Source organism: Rhopalosiphum padi, unplaced genomic scaffold (assembly GCF_020882245.1).
Source record: "Rhopalosiphum padi isolate XX-2018 unplaced genomic scaffold, ASM2088224v1 scaffold1, whole genome shotgun sequence".
Taxonomy (NCBI): domain Eukaryota; kingdom Metazoa; phylum Arthropoda; class Insecta; order Hemiptera; family Aphididae; genus Rhopalosiphum; species Rhopalosiphum padi.
The window spans coordinates 112,239-128,945 of record NW_026869996.1 but is presented as its reverse complement, the minus strand read 5'-3'; the positions used below and the strand labels follow the sequence as shown (position 1 = coordinate 128,945).

The following is a 16,707-nucleotide window of genomic DNA, read 5'->3' as shown; positions in this document are numbered from 1 at the left end:
TTTAATAAATCATTGAGCAGATCCTATATTAAATTAAACTTAATACAATGTTTTTGTTAAACAGATGAAAATAATTTTTGCCGAATTCATAATTTATAAATGTAAATTATACTAATTTAATCATTATTACTATTAATTAAATATTCATTAATAAAATTTAATATTAATAATAAATAATTTATAATAAATTAAAAATAAATAAATAATAAATTTTTACAAACTTAAATAAAAATTTCTATTCCTATAAATTATTAAAATAAATAAATTATTATATAAAAATTTCAAGCTTATCCCTAAAATAATTTAAATTTAAAATATTAATCAACAAAATCAAAATAACTTTTAAAATTTTAAATTAAATTTAAATCTTAAATAACTAAATATAATATAACGAATTAAATTTCAAAACTAATATTATTTTATAAATATTTATAACACAATAAATTAATAATAAAATTAACTCTATAAATTTTGAGAATTTAAAAAAAAATTAAAAATTTTAATCAACCCTGATACAAAAGGTACTAAATTAATTCTTTTATAAATTTAATTATTTCTTTCACAATACTATTAAACTATAAATCTATAAATTAATTTTTAATAAATACTAAAACCTTAAATAAATAAATTATTTTTATAAAAAATCAAATAAAAATTATTATATTAATAAAATAAATTTAAATAAAGTTTAACAACATCTTATCATTGTAAATGATATACTTAAATTTAGATATTTATTTAATCTTTCTAAATACACTTTCCAGTACATTTACTTTGTTACGACTTGTCTTATTTTTAATAAGAATGACGGGCAATATGTACATATTTTAGATCTTTCTTCATATTAACAAAATAAATAAATTTACTATTAAATCCAATTTCATTTTAATTTTCATTTAAAATCCAAAAATAAAATTTAATGTAACCCATTATATTCTTATTTATAAACCACATCTTGACTTAACATAAATTATAATAATAAATAAAGAAAATAAATTTTTTAATATATTCATGACAGCGATATATGAATTAATTAAATAAGTAAAATTAATCGTGGATTATCAATTAATAAACAGGTTCCTCTAATAAGACTAAAATACCGCCAAATTTTTTAAATTTAAAGAACATAACTATTAATTTTTTAGTAAATTAATTTAAATTTTTATAATAGGGTATCTAATCCTAGTTTTAAATAAAATTTAATAGAATAAAATAATTATAATAATAATATTTAATTAAATTTTACTTTTTAAAAAAAAATTAAATTATAAATTATATTTAATACTAATAACCAAACTATTTTATTTGTATATTATGTTTAACCGCAACTGCTGGCACATATTTAGTTTATACTTAAATTAATAATTAAATCTAAATTTCTTTAATATTTAATACTTAATACTGAGAATAATTAAAATCCTTTAAGAAATTATTAACAATCAAAAAATTTCATGTATCTTTTTAATTAAATAAAATTTTATAACAAAATAAATTATAATTATTAGTAAAATTAAAATAATACGGTTTTATAATATTATAAATTTTAAATAAATAAATTAAATCAAAATTTAAATAATTAACTGAATTATTTTAACTTTAATTCTAATATTTTTTAATTATAATACTATTTAAATTTTAAATCTAAATTTTAATACAATTTATTAGTTTCTGTTTTTTAAATATAATTACTTAAATTAATTATTTTAACTTTAATTCTAATATTTTTTAATTATAATACTATTTAAATTTTAAATCTAAATTTTAATACAATTTATTAGTTTCTGTTTTTAAATATAATTACTTAAATTAATTATTTTAATCAAATTAATATTATTAATATAAAATAACTAATACTTTTCTTCTTTACCTCTTATATATATATATACAATAAATATCTATATATATTCATATAAGGATTTATATATTAATATATATATATATATATTAAATGTATAGATTATTAACATCATATAAGGATTTATATATATATATATATATATATATATATAAATATATAAGCTATATAGATGTATATTTATATTATATATATATACTATATACATATGAAGTCTATATATGTATACTACTATACATATTTATAAATCCTCTATATACTCTTCTTCCTTCTTTTTTTTTTTGGAGGGGCATAGCCCCCCTTTTCAGATAAATAGAAACGTCATGCCTCATTAAAATATTTTTTTTTAAAAAATTTTCTGATATTTTTTCTAATACATTTATAAACCAATAAACATTTTTTTATTAAATAATATTTTAAAAATAAAATGCCTGAAAAAGGGTTACTTTGATAGAGTAAATCATGTATTATATATACTTTTATTATACTTTAAGAATTAAACTAATCCATAAATTTCAAAAATTTATATGCATAAACACTTAAGTATAAGTAAATTAGAAAAATAAGCTAAATTAAGCTTTTGGATTCATACTTCAAATATAGAATAATATTCTTTTTTCTGATAAATTTAAATTTAACAAAAATAATATTTTTAATTATATTAATATTTAGAACTTTAATATCAATTTCAGCATCTAATTGACTTTCAATATGAATAGGGTTAGAATTAAACTTATTCTCAATTATTCCTATTTTAAATTTTAAATCATCAATTTACTCTATTGAAGCTACAATAAAATATTTCTTAATTCAAGCTTTTGCTTCAATTTTATTATTAATTTTCTTAATTAATAAAAATTTTTTTTTTATAAATAATAGTAATATTTTAATTATTTTACCACTATTAATAAAATTAAGATTAATACCTTTTCACTTATGATTACCTTCAATAATAGAAGGATTAAATTGATTTTCATGCCTATTAATAATAACTTGACAAAAAATTTCCCCATTTGTTTTAATTTCATATCTAAATATTGATAAAAATTTAATTTTCTTAATTATTTTAATTTCAATAAACTCAATTTTTGGAATAAATCAAAATTCTATACGTAAAATCTTAGCAATATCTTCAATCAATAATTCAACATGAATACTATTTGCAATTTTAATAAATAATAAATTATGAATCAATTATTTTTTAATTTACTCAATTTTAAATTTTTTAATTATTAAAATTTTAAATAATTATAATATTAATTATATTAATCAAATAAAATTTTTTAATTTAAATTTTTTCTTTAAACTAAATTTAATAATATTAATTTTTTCAATTATAGGATTACCACCTATAATTGGGTTTTTAATAAAATGAATATTAATCAAAAACTTAATTTATAATAATTTATATTTAATTATAATAATATTAATTATATTAACAATTTTAAATTTATATTTTTATATTAAAATAACTTATTTCATATTATTTAATTTTAACTTATTCAATAAATGATATCTTCAATTAAAAAAAAATAATTACAACTTATTAATATTTATTAACTTCTTTAGATTATTTTTTAGTTATTTATTTATTTATTAAGGTTTTAAGTTAAATTAAACTATTAATCTTCAAAATTAAAAATATTTTTTTTTAAACCTTAATTAAAATAATTAATACCTTTAAATTTGCAATTTAATATCATAGAATTTGAATATAAAGTTATTGATAAAAAGATTTTTTAAATCTATATATAAATTTACAATTTATAACCTATTATCAGCCATTTTATCTATAAAATGAATCTTTTCAACTAATCATAAAGATATTGGAACTTTATATTTTTTATTTGGTATTTGATCAGGTATAATTGGTTCATCCCTTAGAATCTTAATTCGACTAGAACTAAGTCAAATTAATTCAATTATTAATAATAATCAATTATATAATGTAATTGTTACAATTCACGCTTTTATTATAATTTTTTTTATAACTATACCAATTGTTATTGGTGGTTTTGGAAATTGATTAATTCCTATAATAATAGGATGCCCTGATATATCATTCCCACGATTAAATAATATTAGATTTTGATTATTACCTCCTTCATTAATAATAATAATTTGTAGTTTTATAATTAATAACGGAACAGGAACAGGATGAACAATTTATCCCCCTTTATCTAATAATATTGCTCATAATAATATTTCAGTTGATTTAACAATTTTTTCTCTACATTTAGCAGGAATCTCATCAATTTTAGGAGCAATTAATTTTATTTGTACAATTTTAAATATAATACCTAATAATATAAAATTAAATCAAATTCCATTATTCCCTTGATCAATTTTAATTACAGCTATATTATTAATTTTATCCTTACCTGTTTTAGCTGGTGCAATTACTATACTTCTTACTGATCGTAATTTAAATACATCATTCTTTGACCCTGCAGGAGGAGGAGATCCAATTCTTTATCAACATTTATTCTGATTTTTTGGACATCCAGAAGTATATATTTTAATTTTACCCGGATTTGGATTAATTTCACATATTATTAGTCAAGAAAGTAATAAAAACGAAACATTCGGTAATATTAGTATAATCTATGCTATACTAACTATTGGATTATTAGGATTTATTGTATGAGCACATCATATATTTACAATTGGAATAGACGTTGATACACGAGCATATTTTACATCAGCAACTATAATTATTGCAATTCCAACAGGAATTAAAATTTTTAGATGATTAGCTACTATTTATGGATCTAAAATTAATTTTTCACCTTCCACAATTTGATCTTTAGGTTTTATTTTTTTATTCACAATTGGAGGATTGACAGGAGTAATTCTTGCTAATTCATCTATTGATATCATTCTTCACGATACTTACTATGTAGTAGCTCATTTCCACTATGTATTATCAATAGGAATTGTATTTGCTATTATTGCTAGTTTAATTCATTGATTCCCAATTTTCACTGGATTTTCAATAAATAATTTTATTTTAAAAATTCAATTCATTTTAATATTTATTGGGGTAAATATAACTTTCTTCCCCCAACATTTTTTAGGTTTAAATGGTATACCTCGACGATACACAGATTACCCAAATAATTTTTTACTATGAAATATAATTTCATCAATTGGTTCAATAATTTCAACATTTAGAATTATTATTTTAATTTATTGTATTTGAAATAGAATTTTTTTAAAAAAAACAACTATTTTTAAATTAAATTTAAGAAATTCTATTGAATGAATTCATAATTTACCACCCTTAGAACATTCATATTCAGAATTACCTCTAATTATTAATTTCTAATATGGCAGAAACTATATGCAATGAACTTAAAATTCATTTATAAAGAATAATCTTTTTTTAGAAATTATAACTTGAATAAAACTAAGATTTCAAAATAGTAATTCACCACTAATAGAACAATTAATTTTTTTTCACGATCATACAATTTTCATTATTATTATAATTATAACAACAATTACTTATATAATAATTTTTATTATAAAAAATAAATTTATTAATATTAAAATCTCTGAAAATCAAATAATTGAATTTATCTGAACTACAACTCCACCAATTATTTTAATTTTTATTGCTATACCTTCACTTCACCTACTATACTTAATAGATGAAATTAAATGCCCAATTTTAACAATTAAAATTTTTGGTCATCAATGATTCTGATCATATGAATATTCAGATTTTTCAAATATTGAATTTGAATCTTATATAATAAATGAATTAAATAAAGAAAATTTTCGATTAATTGAAGTAGATAATAAAACTATTATCCCATTTAAATTTAATATTCGACTCTTAATTTCGTCAGACGATGTAATTCATTCATGAACAATTCCAAGTTTAGCTATTAAAATTGATGCAATCCCAGGACGAATAAATCAAATTAATCTTTTTATAAATCGACCAGGAATATACTTTGGACAATGCTCAGAAATTTGTGGTATTAATCACAGATTTATACCTATTCAAATTGAATCAATTAATTTAAATAAATTTATTTATTGAATTAAAAATTTTTAATTCATTAGATGACTGAAAAGCAAAGTAATGATCTCTTAAATCAAAATATAGTAAATTAGCAATTACTTCTAATGAAAGAGATTAGTTAAAGCATAACATTAATTTGTCAAATTAAAATTATTTATTAATATCACTTAATTCCTCAAATAGCACCAATTAATTGATTAATTTTATTCTTATTTTTTTTTTCTACATTTTATGTAATCATAAACTTACTATATTTTAATTTTATTAAAAACTTAAAAATTAATTTTTTTAAAAAAAATAACATAAAAAATTACAACAAATTTATTTAATATTTTTGACCCATCAACAACAATTTTTAATTTAGAAATAAATTGAATCAGAACTCTTTTAATCATTTTATTTATACCAAACTTTTTATGAATCTTACCAAATCGAATAAACTGATTATTATTTAAAATATTTAATATACTAAACAATGAAATACTAATACTTTATAAAATAAAAAAAACTAAATCTCCTGCATTTTTATTTATTTCACTTTTTATATTTATTCTACTTAATAATTTTTTTAGCTTATTCCCATATATTTTTTCATCATCAAGTCATATAGTATTTTCTGTTACTTTAGCTATTCCATTTTGAATATTTTTTATTATTTTGTCAACTTGTAAAAACACTAAAAATATAATTGCACACTTGATTCCTTTAAATACACCAATTTACCTAGCCCCATTAATAACAATTATTGAAACAATAAGAATTATTATTCGACCAATATCTCTTTCTATTCGTTTAACAGCTAATTTAATTGCAGGACATTTATTAATAACTCTATTAAATTTTAATTCACTTATAATTATTATTATTTTTATTCAAATATTTATAATAATTTTTGAATTATGCGTAGCTTTAATTCAAAGTTATGTATTCTCAATTCTTTCATCTTTATACTCTAGTGAATAATGATAAAAATTAATCAACCATATTTTATTTTAAGATTAAGTCCATGACCTATCTTAATAGCATTTAATACATTTAATTTAATAATTTCTAATATTATAATTATAAATTTTAAAATAAATATAATATCATTATTTAATCTACTAATAATTATTAGTATTTCTATCTTATGATGACGAGATGTAATTCGAGAAAGAACATTTCAAGGTAATCATAATTTTTATATTATAAATTTAATCAAATTTAGAATAATCTTATTTATTATCTCTGAAATATTTTTATTTATTTCTTTTTTTTGAAATTTTCTACACAATTCTTTAGCACCATCAATTGAACTAGGACTAAATTGACCACCAAAAAATATTATATTTTTCAATCCATTATTAATTCCTTTATTAAATACAATTATTTTATTAACATCAAGTTTTACTGTTACTTTAGCTCATCTTTACTTACTTAATAATTCTAAAAAAAAAACTATCATTTTTATAAATTTAACAATTATTTTAAGTATCTACTTTCTAATACTTCAAATATTAGAATATAAACAAGCTACATTTACATTCTCAGATTCAATTTTTGGTTCTTCTTTTTATATAGCAACAGGATTTCATGGTTTACATGTAATTATCGGAACAATTTTTTTAATTATCAATCTTATACGAATAATTAAACTTCACTTTTCTCATATTCATCATATCAGATTTGAATTAGGAGCTTGATATTGACATTTTATTGATATCATTTGACTATTTCTTTATATAACTTTTTATTGATGAAATAATTAATTTTATTAATATAAATTAGTATATTTGATTTCCAATCAAAAAGTTTAAAATTTAAATAAAATAATTATATTAAATTTAATTTCAATAATTGTAATATTTATTATTTTAATAATTCTTTTTATACTAATAATTATAATTAATATAAAAATAAAATTTAATTATAATAAGTCAGCACCCTTTGAATGTGGTTTTGACCCATTTAATAAATCACGAATCCCATTTTCATTAAATTTTTATTTAATTGCAATTATTTTTTTAATTTTTGATATCGAAATTTCAATTATTATACCAATAATTTTAAACTTTAAGATTTCAAACATAATTTACTTTAATTTAATGTTTATTATTTTTTTTATATTTATAATTATTACTATTTTTTATGAATGAAAATTTGGATCATTAAATTGAAAAATTTAAAGGATAATAGTTAAAATTTATAACATTTAATTTGCTTTTAAAAATTATTTTATAATTTATCTTAAATAAGAAGTAATAAATTACATATTAATTTCGACTTAATAATAGATTTTTTTAATCCTTATTTTTAATTGAAACCAAAATAGAGGTTTATTACTGTTAATAATAATATTGAAAAAAAAATTCCAATTAAAAAGATTTTTAAAAAAGAAGCTGCTAACTATCTTTTAAAGCATTATTAATGTTTAATCTTTAAATATTTATTAGTTTAAAATAAAACATTATATTTTCAATATAAAAATAATATATTATTTATAAATAATTTTTTAAAAAATAAAATTTTTAAAAATTTGCAAAGGTAGCTACCTTACCATAAAAAAAAATTAAAATTAAATCAAAATTTTACCTTTTTTTAAAAACACAAAAATAACCTTAACTAAGATTTAGTCTTTATTTCAAAATAAAACTTTTTTTTTAAAAAATAAAATTTTTAAAAATTTGCAAAGGTAGCTACCTTACCATAAAAAAAAATTAAAATTAAATCAAAATTTTACCTTTTTTTAAAAACACAAAAATAACCTTAACTAAGATTTAGTCTTTATTTCAAAATAAAACTTTTTTTTTAAAAAATAAAATTTTTAAAAATTTGCAAAGGTAGCTACCTTACCATAAAAAAAAATTAAAATTAAATCAAAATTTTACCTTTTTTTAAAAACACAAAAATAACCTTAACTAAGATTTAGTCTTTATTTCAAAATAAAACTTTTTTTTTAAAAAATAAAATTTTTAAAAATTTGCAAAGGTAGCTACCTTACCATAAAAAAAAATTAAAATTAAATCAAAATTTTACCTTTTTTTAAAAACACAAAAATAACCTTAACTAAGATTTAGTCTTTATTTCAAAATAAAACTTTTTTTTTAAAAAATAAAATTTTTAAAAATTTGCAAAGATAGCTACCTTACCATAAAAAAAAATTAAAATTAAATCAAAATTTTACCTTTTTTTAAAAACAAAAAAATAACCTTAACTAAGATTTAGTCTTTATTTCAAAATAAAACTTTTTTTTTAAAAAATAAAATTTTTAAAAATTTGCAAAGGTAGCTACCTTACCATAAAAAAAAATTAAAATTAAATCAAAATTTTACCTTTTTTTAAAAACACAAAAATAACCTTAACTAAGATTTAGTCTTTATTTCAAAATAAAACTTTTTTTTTAAAAAATAAAATTTTTAAAAATTTGCAAAGGTAGCTACCTTACCATAAAAAAAAATTAAAATTAAATCAAAATTTTACCTTTTTTTAAAAACACAAAAATAACCTTAACTAAGATTTAGTCTTTATTTCAAAATAAAACTTTTTTTTTAAAAAATAAAATTTTTAAAAATTTGCAAAGGTAGCTACCTTACCATAAAAAAAAATTAAAATTAAATCAAAATTTTACCTTTTTTTAAAAACACAAAAATAACCTTAACTAAGATTTAGTCTTTATTTCAAAATAAAACTTTTTTTTTAAAAAATAAAATTTTTAAAAATTTGCAAAGATAGCTACCTTACCATAAAAAAAAATTAAAATTAAATCAAAATTTTACCTTTTTTTAAAAACAAAAAAATAACCTTAACTAAGATTTAGTCTTTATTTCAAAATAAAACTTTTTTTTTAAAAAATAAAATTTTTAAAAATTTGCAAAGGTAGCTACCTTACCATAAAAAAAAATTAAAATTAAATCAAAATTTTACCTTTTTTTAAAAACACAAAAATAACCTTAACTAAGATTTAGTCTTTATTTCAAAATAAAACTTTTTTTTTAAAAAATAAAATTTTTAAAAATTTGCAAAGGTAGCTACCTTACCATAAAAAAAAATTAAAATTAAATCAAAATTTTACCTTTTTTTAAAAACACAAAAATAACCTTAACTAAGATTTAGTCTTTATTTCAAAATAAAACTTTTTTTTTAAAAAATAAAATTTTTAAAAATTTGCAAAGGTAGCTACCTTACCATAAAAAAAAATTAAAATTAAATCAAAATTTTACCTTTTTTTAAAAACACAAAAATAACCTTAACTAAGATTTAGTCTTTATTTCAAAATAAAACTTTTTTTTTAAAAAATAAAATTTTTAAAATTATTTAAAAAATTTAAATTTACCTTTATATCTTCAATATAATGCTCTATAATTAAGCTATTCAAATTTAATAATTAAAAAATAAAATAATTAAAAATCATAAAAAAAATAATAAAATATAAACCTTATAACTATTTAAAAAAATATTTTGACTAAATAAAATTAATTTTTTAAAAAAAAAAATTAAACCTCTATTTAAATTATATTCAATTCAACCAACCTCGAAAACTTTTAAAGAAAAAAAACCAACATAAAGAAAATTATTTAAAAAAAAATTAACCTTAAAAAATAATAAATTTCATATTATACCAAAAAAAAAAAACATTAAATAAAGAAATAAAATAACTTATAGAAAATAAAAAATTATTAAGTTCAAAAAAAAATCAAATTCTAAAAAATAAAATTAAAACTCTTAAAATTTTAAATTTAAATTCTAATAAAATTAAATCAAACTTATAAAATATCAATCATATAAAAAAAGAACCAAAAAAAATTATAATAAATCTAATAAATATTATTCTAATAATCAAAATTTTTCTTTCAAATTTAACAATTATTATATAATTATATATAGAAAAATTTATTATTATTAAATAATAAATTACACGAATAGAATAAAAAAAAGTTAAAAAAAAAGAAAATAAAAAAAAAAAAAAAAAAAAAAAATTTAAATTTATTATTAAAAAATATTCAAAAATTAAATCCTTTGAATAAAAACTACAAAAAAAAGGAAAACCACATAAAGACATTAAAGTAAATATAAAAATTAAACCACAAAAAGGTAAATAATCAATTAAACCACCCATTTTACGAATATCTTGATTATTATTTATATTTAAAATTAAAATCCCAGCTCTTAAAAATATTATAGATTTAAATAAAGCATGTATTAATAAATAAAAAAAACATATATCAATTTTACCTAAACATAAAATTATAAATATAAATCTTATTTGTCTTAAAGTAGAAAAAGCAATAATTTTCTTTAAATCAAATTCAAAAATTGCATTCAAACCAGCTATTAATATTGTCAAACAAGAAATTACTATTAAATAATTTAAAAAAGAAAAATTTAAAAAAATTTCATTAAAACGAATTATTAAGTAAATACCAGCAGTAACTAAAGTAGAAGAATGAACTAATGAAGAAACAGGAGTAGGGGCTGCTATAGCTAAAGGAAGTCAAGAAGAAAAAGGAATCTGAGCTCTCTTAGTTAAAGAAGCTATTATAATTATCAATATAATAAAAAATAAATAATTTAAATTAACATAATAATCAATTAAAATAAAATTTCAAGAACCAAAATTTAATATTCAAATTATAGATATAATAATAAATAAATCACCTAAACGATTTAAAATAACTGTTACTAAACCTGAACTATAAGATTTTTTATTTTGATAAAAAACAACTAAACAAAAAGAAACCATCCCTAAACCATCCCAACCTAATAAAATTCTAATCAAATTAGGACTAATAACCAAAAAAAATATAAATATAATAAAAAAATTTATTAATATTAAAAATCGACTCTTATTAAAATCATAATTTATATATTCTATACTATATAATAAAATTATAGAAGAAATTAAAAAAACAAAAGAAATAAATATTAAAGATATTCAATCTATTAAAATAACATATAAAACTATACAAGAATTAAAAAAAAAAAATATATATTCAATAAAATAAAATTTATCAAAATAAATCATTAATAAACCTATAATAAAAAAAACTACAAATAAAATAAAATAAAAAAAAAAAAAAAAAAAAAAAAAAATTAAATTTAATTATTTAAATATAAAAATATAATCTTTAATTCCACAAATTAATATTTTAAATAAACTATTTAAATAACAAAATAATTCTATAATTAAAAAAATTAAATTTAATGGAACTCAATGCATAAATAATAATATATATTCTCTTAAATTAATATAAACTAAATAATTTATATTAAAAAATAATTTACCATATTGAGTATATAAATATAAATATAAACTATATAAAAATATTAAAATTATAATTAAAAAATATAATATATAAAAATAATCTAATCAAATTATTAAACTAATTAATAAAAATAATTCACCAAATAAATTTAAAGATGGGGGAAAAGATATATTTGAAGAACATAATAAAAATCACCAAAATGATAAAACAGGATAAATATTAATTAAACCCTTATTTAAAAATAAACTTCGACTTTTAAAACGTAAATAACAAATATTTCTTAAACAAAATAAACCAGAAGAACATAAACCATGGCCAAATATTAAAATTAATGAACCAAAATAACCACAATTATTTAAAGTTAAAAACCCAATAATTACTAAAGCTATATGAACAACAGAAGAATAAGCAATCAAAATTTTTAAGTCTCTCTGAAAAAAACAAACTAATCTTAAAACCAATATACCTAATAAACATAAAGAAATAAATAAATAATTAAATTTTAAGTTAACTTTAAAAACTAATATTAAAACATGATAAATACCAAAACCACCTAATTTTAATATAATCCCAGCTAAAATTATTGAACCACTAATAGGAGCCTCAACATGAGCCTTTGGAAGTCAAATATGAAATATAAATAAAGGTATCTTAACTAAAAAAATTATTATTAAAAATAAATAATAATAAAAATTTAAATTATATAAGTAATCATAATAATATATAAATATAAAATTAAAATTATTTAAACTCAATAAACAAGAAAAAAAAGGTAAAGAAAAAAAAATTATATAAATAAATAAATAAAAACCAGCCTTAAAACGCTCATATTGATAACCTCAACCATAAATTAAAATAATAACAGGAATTAAATTAATTTCATAAAAAATATAAAATAAAATAAAATTATTTCTAAAAAAACAAAAATAAAAAATAATAATAAAAATAAATATTAAAAAATTAAAATACTTTAAATAATTATTCTTAAGACTAAATCTAGAAATATAAACTAATCTAATAATTCAAACACCTAATATAAATATCAAATAAGAAAATATATCTATACCAAATAAATAACTAACATTTAAAAAATAATTAAACATAGGTATCTTGAAATATATAAAAAAAAAAAAAAAAAAAAAAAAAATTCTGGGCTAATCATCATCTTTTAAAATTAAGACTAAAAAAAATCATACTAAATAAAATTAATATTAAAATTATTAACATTGTAAAATTATTAATGACTTTAAGTAATCATTACCATATATACGAACTATTAAAATCAAAATTGTTAAACCTAAAACTCTTTCACTAATACAAAAAATAAAAAAAATTAATAATAAAACATATTGTTTAATAAATATTATTAAATTTAATAAAAATAATAAAGATAAAATTAATAATAAATATTCTAATCCTAAAAGTATTATTAATAAATGATTAAAATTAAAAATATAAAATAAAACTCCAGAAAATAATATAAATATTAATACTAAAATAAATAAATTTATCATTTTAATAGTTTAAAAAAAACATTGATATTGTAAATCAAAATTATAAAATTATTTAAAATAAATCAGTATAAATATATACATATTATCATTAATCTCCAAAATTAATATTTTAATTAAAATATATACTGAATTTTAAAATTTATTTTATTAACTAATTTAACCATAGCAATTTTATTAACTATAATAAAATCACCAATTAGATCAAACTTAATCATTTTAATTCAAACTATAACTTTAACATTAATAATTAATATAATTACTAAAACAGCATGAATTTCATTTATAGTATTTATCTTATACATTGGAGGATTAATAATTATTTTTTTATATATTTCAAGAATTGCTTTTAATGAATTAAATATTAATAAAAATTATAAAATTATAATTTATAAATTAACATTAATTTTAATGTTAATCTTTTATTTAAAATTAAATCTCAATCTTGAAAATTTCAATTATGAAAATAAATTTATATTTGAAGATAATTTTAATTTATTAAATATATTCATAATACCAAATAATTTAATAATTTATTTAATTATCTTAATCCTTTTTTTTATATTAATTTTAATTATTTGAATACTAAAAATTAATAAAGGACCAATTCGACAAAAAAATAATTAATGAAAAAAAATATACTAAAAACTTTATCCCCAATATTAAATTTACCTACACCAGCTAGAATTAGTTTTATATGAAATTTTGGATCTTTATTAATAATTTGTTTAATTAATCAAATTTTAACAGGATTATTTTTAGCCTTCCATTATAAAACAGATATTAATTTAGCTTTTCAAAGAATTATTAATATAAATCGAAATATTAACTTTGGATGATTAATCCGATCTTTCCATGCAAATGGGGCTTCTATATTTTTTATTATAATTTATATTCATATTAGACGAGGTATCTATATAAATTCTTTCAACTTTAAAATAACATGAATTATTGGAGTAATTTTATTATTATTAACAATAATAACAGCATTTGTAGGTTATGTATTACCATGAGGACAAATATCATTTTGGGGGGCAACAGTAATCACAAATTTATTATCAGCAATTCCTTATTTAGGAAATTCAATTGTTATTTGAATTTGAGGGGGATTCTCAATTAATAATGCTACATTAACACGATTTTTCTCAATCCATTTTATTTTACCATTTATTATTATTTTATTTACTTTTATTCACTTATTCTTTCTTCATTTAACAGGTTCTAATAATCCACTAGGAATTAATAGAAATTTTGATAAAATTACTTTTTCTCCATATTTTCTAATTAAAGATTTAATTGGATTAATCATATTTATATGAATATTTTTTATTTTAGCTTTAATTTTTCCATACCTACTAAATGATCACAATAATTTTATTATAGCAAATTCAATAATTACACCAAATCACATTCAACCAGAATGATATTTTTTATTTTCTTATTCAATTTTACGAGCAATCCCTAATAAATTAGGAGGGGTTATTGCTTTAATACTTTCAATTTTAATTTTATTAATCTTACCTATATTAAACAATAAAAATTTTTTAAGAAATAAATTTTACCCATTAAATAAATTTTTATTCTGAATATTTATTATAACATTTTTTATTTTAACCTGAATTGGGATACAACCAGTTGAATACCCATTTATTACAACAGGGCAAATTTTTACAACAATTTATTTTTCTTACTTTTTCATTAACTTTTATATCATAAAGTTATGAGATAAATTATTAATTTAGTTAATTAATTTATTTAAAATATTTATTTTGAAAATAAAAAATAGAATTTAATTCTATTAACTTAATACTTAAATTAATGATATAAGTTAAATAATTTAATAGAAAAATTAAAGACAAATAAAAATAAAGACAAAGGTAAAATTAATTTCCAAACTAAATATATTAATTTATCATAACGAAATCGTGGTAAAAACCCACGTAATCAAATAACTATAAATATAAAAATCAAAATAAAAATATTTAAATAAAATTTATTTATTATCAAACCAAAAAACATTTCACATAATAGTATCCCTATAAATATAATTCTTATATATTCAGATATAAAAATAAAAATAAAAGATAAACTTCTAAATTCAATATTAAATCCAGAAACTAATTCTGATTCACCCTCAGAAAAATCAAAAGGAGAACGATTTATTTCAGCTAAAAATCTAATTAATAATAAAATAAACAAAAAAAAAAGAAAAAAAAAAAATTTTAAATTAATTTGATAGATATAAAAATCATTTAAATTAAAACTATTAATTAAAAATATTAAATTTATAATAATAATTATTATTCTAACTTCATATGAAATCATTTGAGAAATAAACCGAATTATACCTAAAACTGAATAATTAGAATTCGAAGATCATCTAATTATTAAAAAAATATAAACTATTAAACTTGAACAACAAAATATATAAATTAAACCAAATCCTATAATATAGTTCATACCAATATAAGGATAAATAAATCAAAAAAAAATTGAAATTAATAAACCCAATAAAGGAGAAATTATAAAAATAAAAAAATTTATATTACTCGGATAATTAACTTCTTTAAAAAATAATTTTAACCCATCACCTATAGGTTGAAAAATACCTTTAATCAAAAACTTATTCGGACCTTTACGTAATTGAATATAACCTAAAACTTTACGCTCTAATAAAGTAAAAAAAGCAACTCTTATAAAAACTATTAAAAATAAAATCAAAAAATTAATAATTATAACAAATATAAAAATTACTATCTATAATAAAAATTATATAATTAAATTCTAAATTTAACACAATTATCTGCCAAAATAGTTAAATTATTTTTATTCATTTAATAAAAATTTAATTTAATTATTTAATCCTTTCGTACTAAAACAAATTAATTTTTAAAAGATAGAAACCAACCTGGCTTACACCGGTTTGAACTCAAATCATGTAAGAATTTAAAGGTCGAACAGACCTAATACTTAAAATTTTGCACCTAAGATTAATCTTAATTCAACATCGAGGTCGCAAACTAATTTTTAAATTTGGACTTAAAAAATTAATTACGCTGTTATCCC

At 16.4% G+C, this 16,707-nt stretch overlaps 2 pseudogenes across 1 annotated transcript; both read left to right on the top strand.

The window, feature by feature from the left end:
* The first annotated feature begins 5,240 nt into the window (after positions 1–5,240).
* On the top strand, positions 5,241–5,923 carry LOC132931318 (cytochrome c oxidase subunit 2-like; annotated as a pseudogene).
* Positions 5,924–13,804: 7,881 nt separating this feature from the next.
* LOC132931284 (cytochrome b-like) lies at positions 13,805–15,382 on the top strand (annotated as a pseudogene). Its single transcript, XR_009662421.1, has one exon. The product of XR_009662421.1 is annotated as a cytochrome b-like (transcript).
* The last annotated feature ends 1,325 nt before the right edge of the window (positions 15,383–16,707 follow it).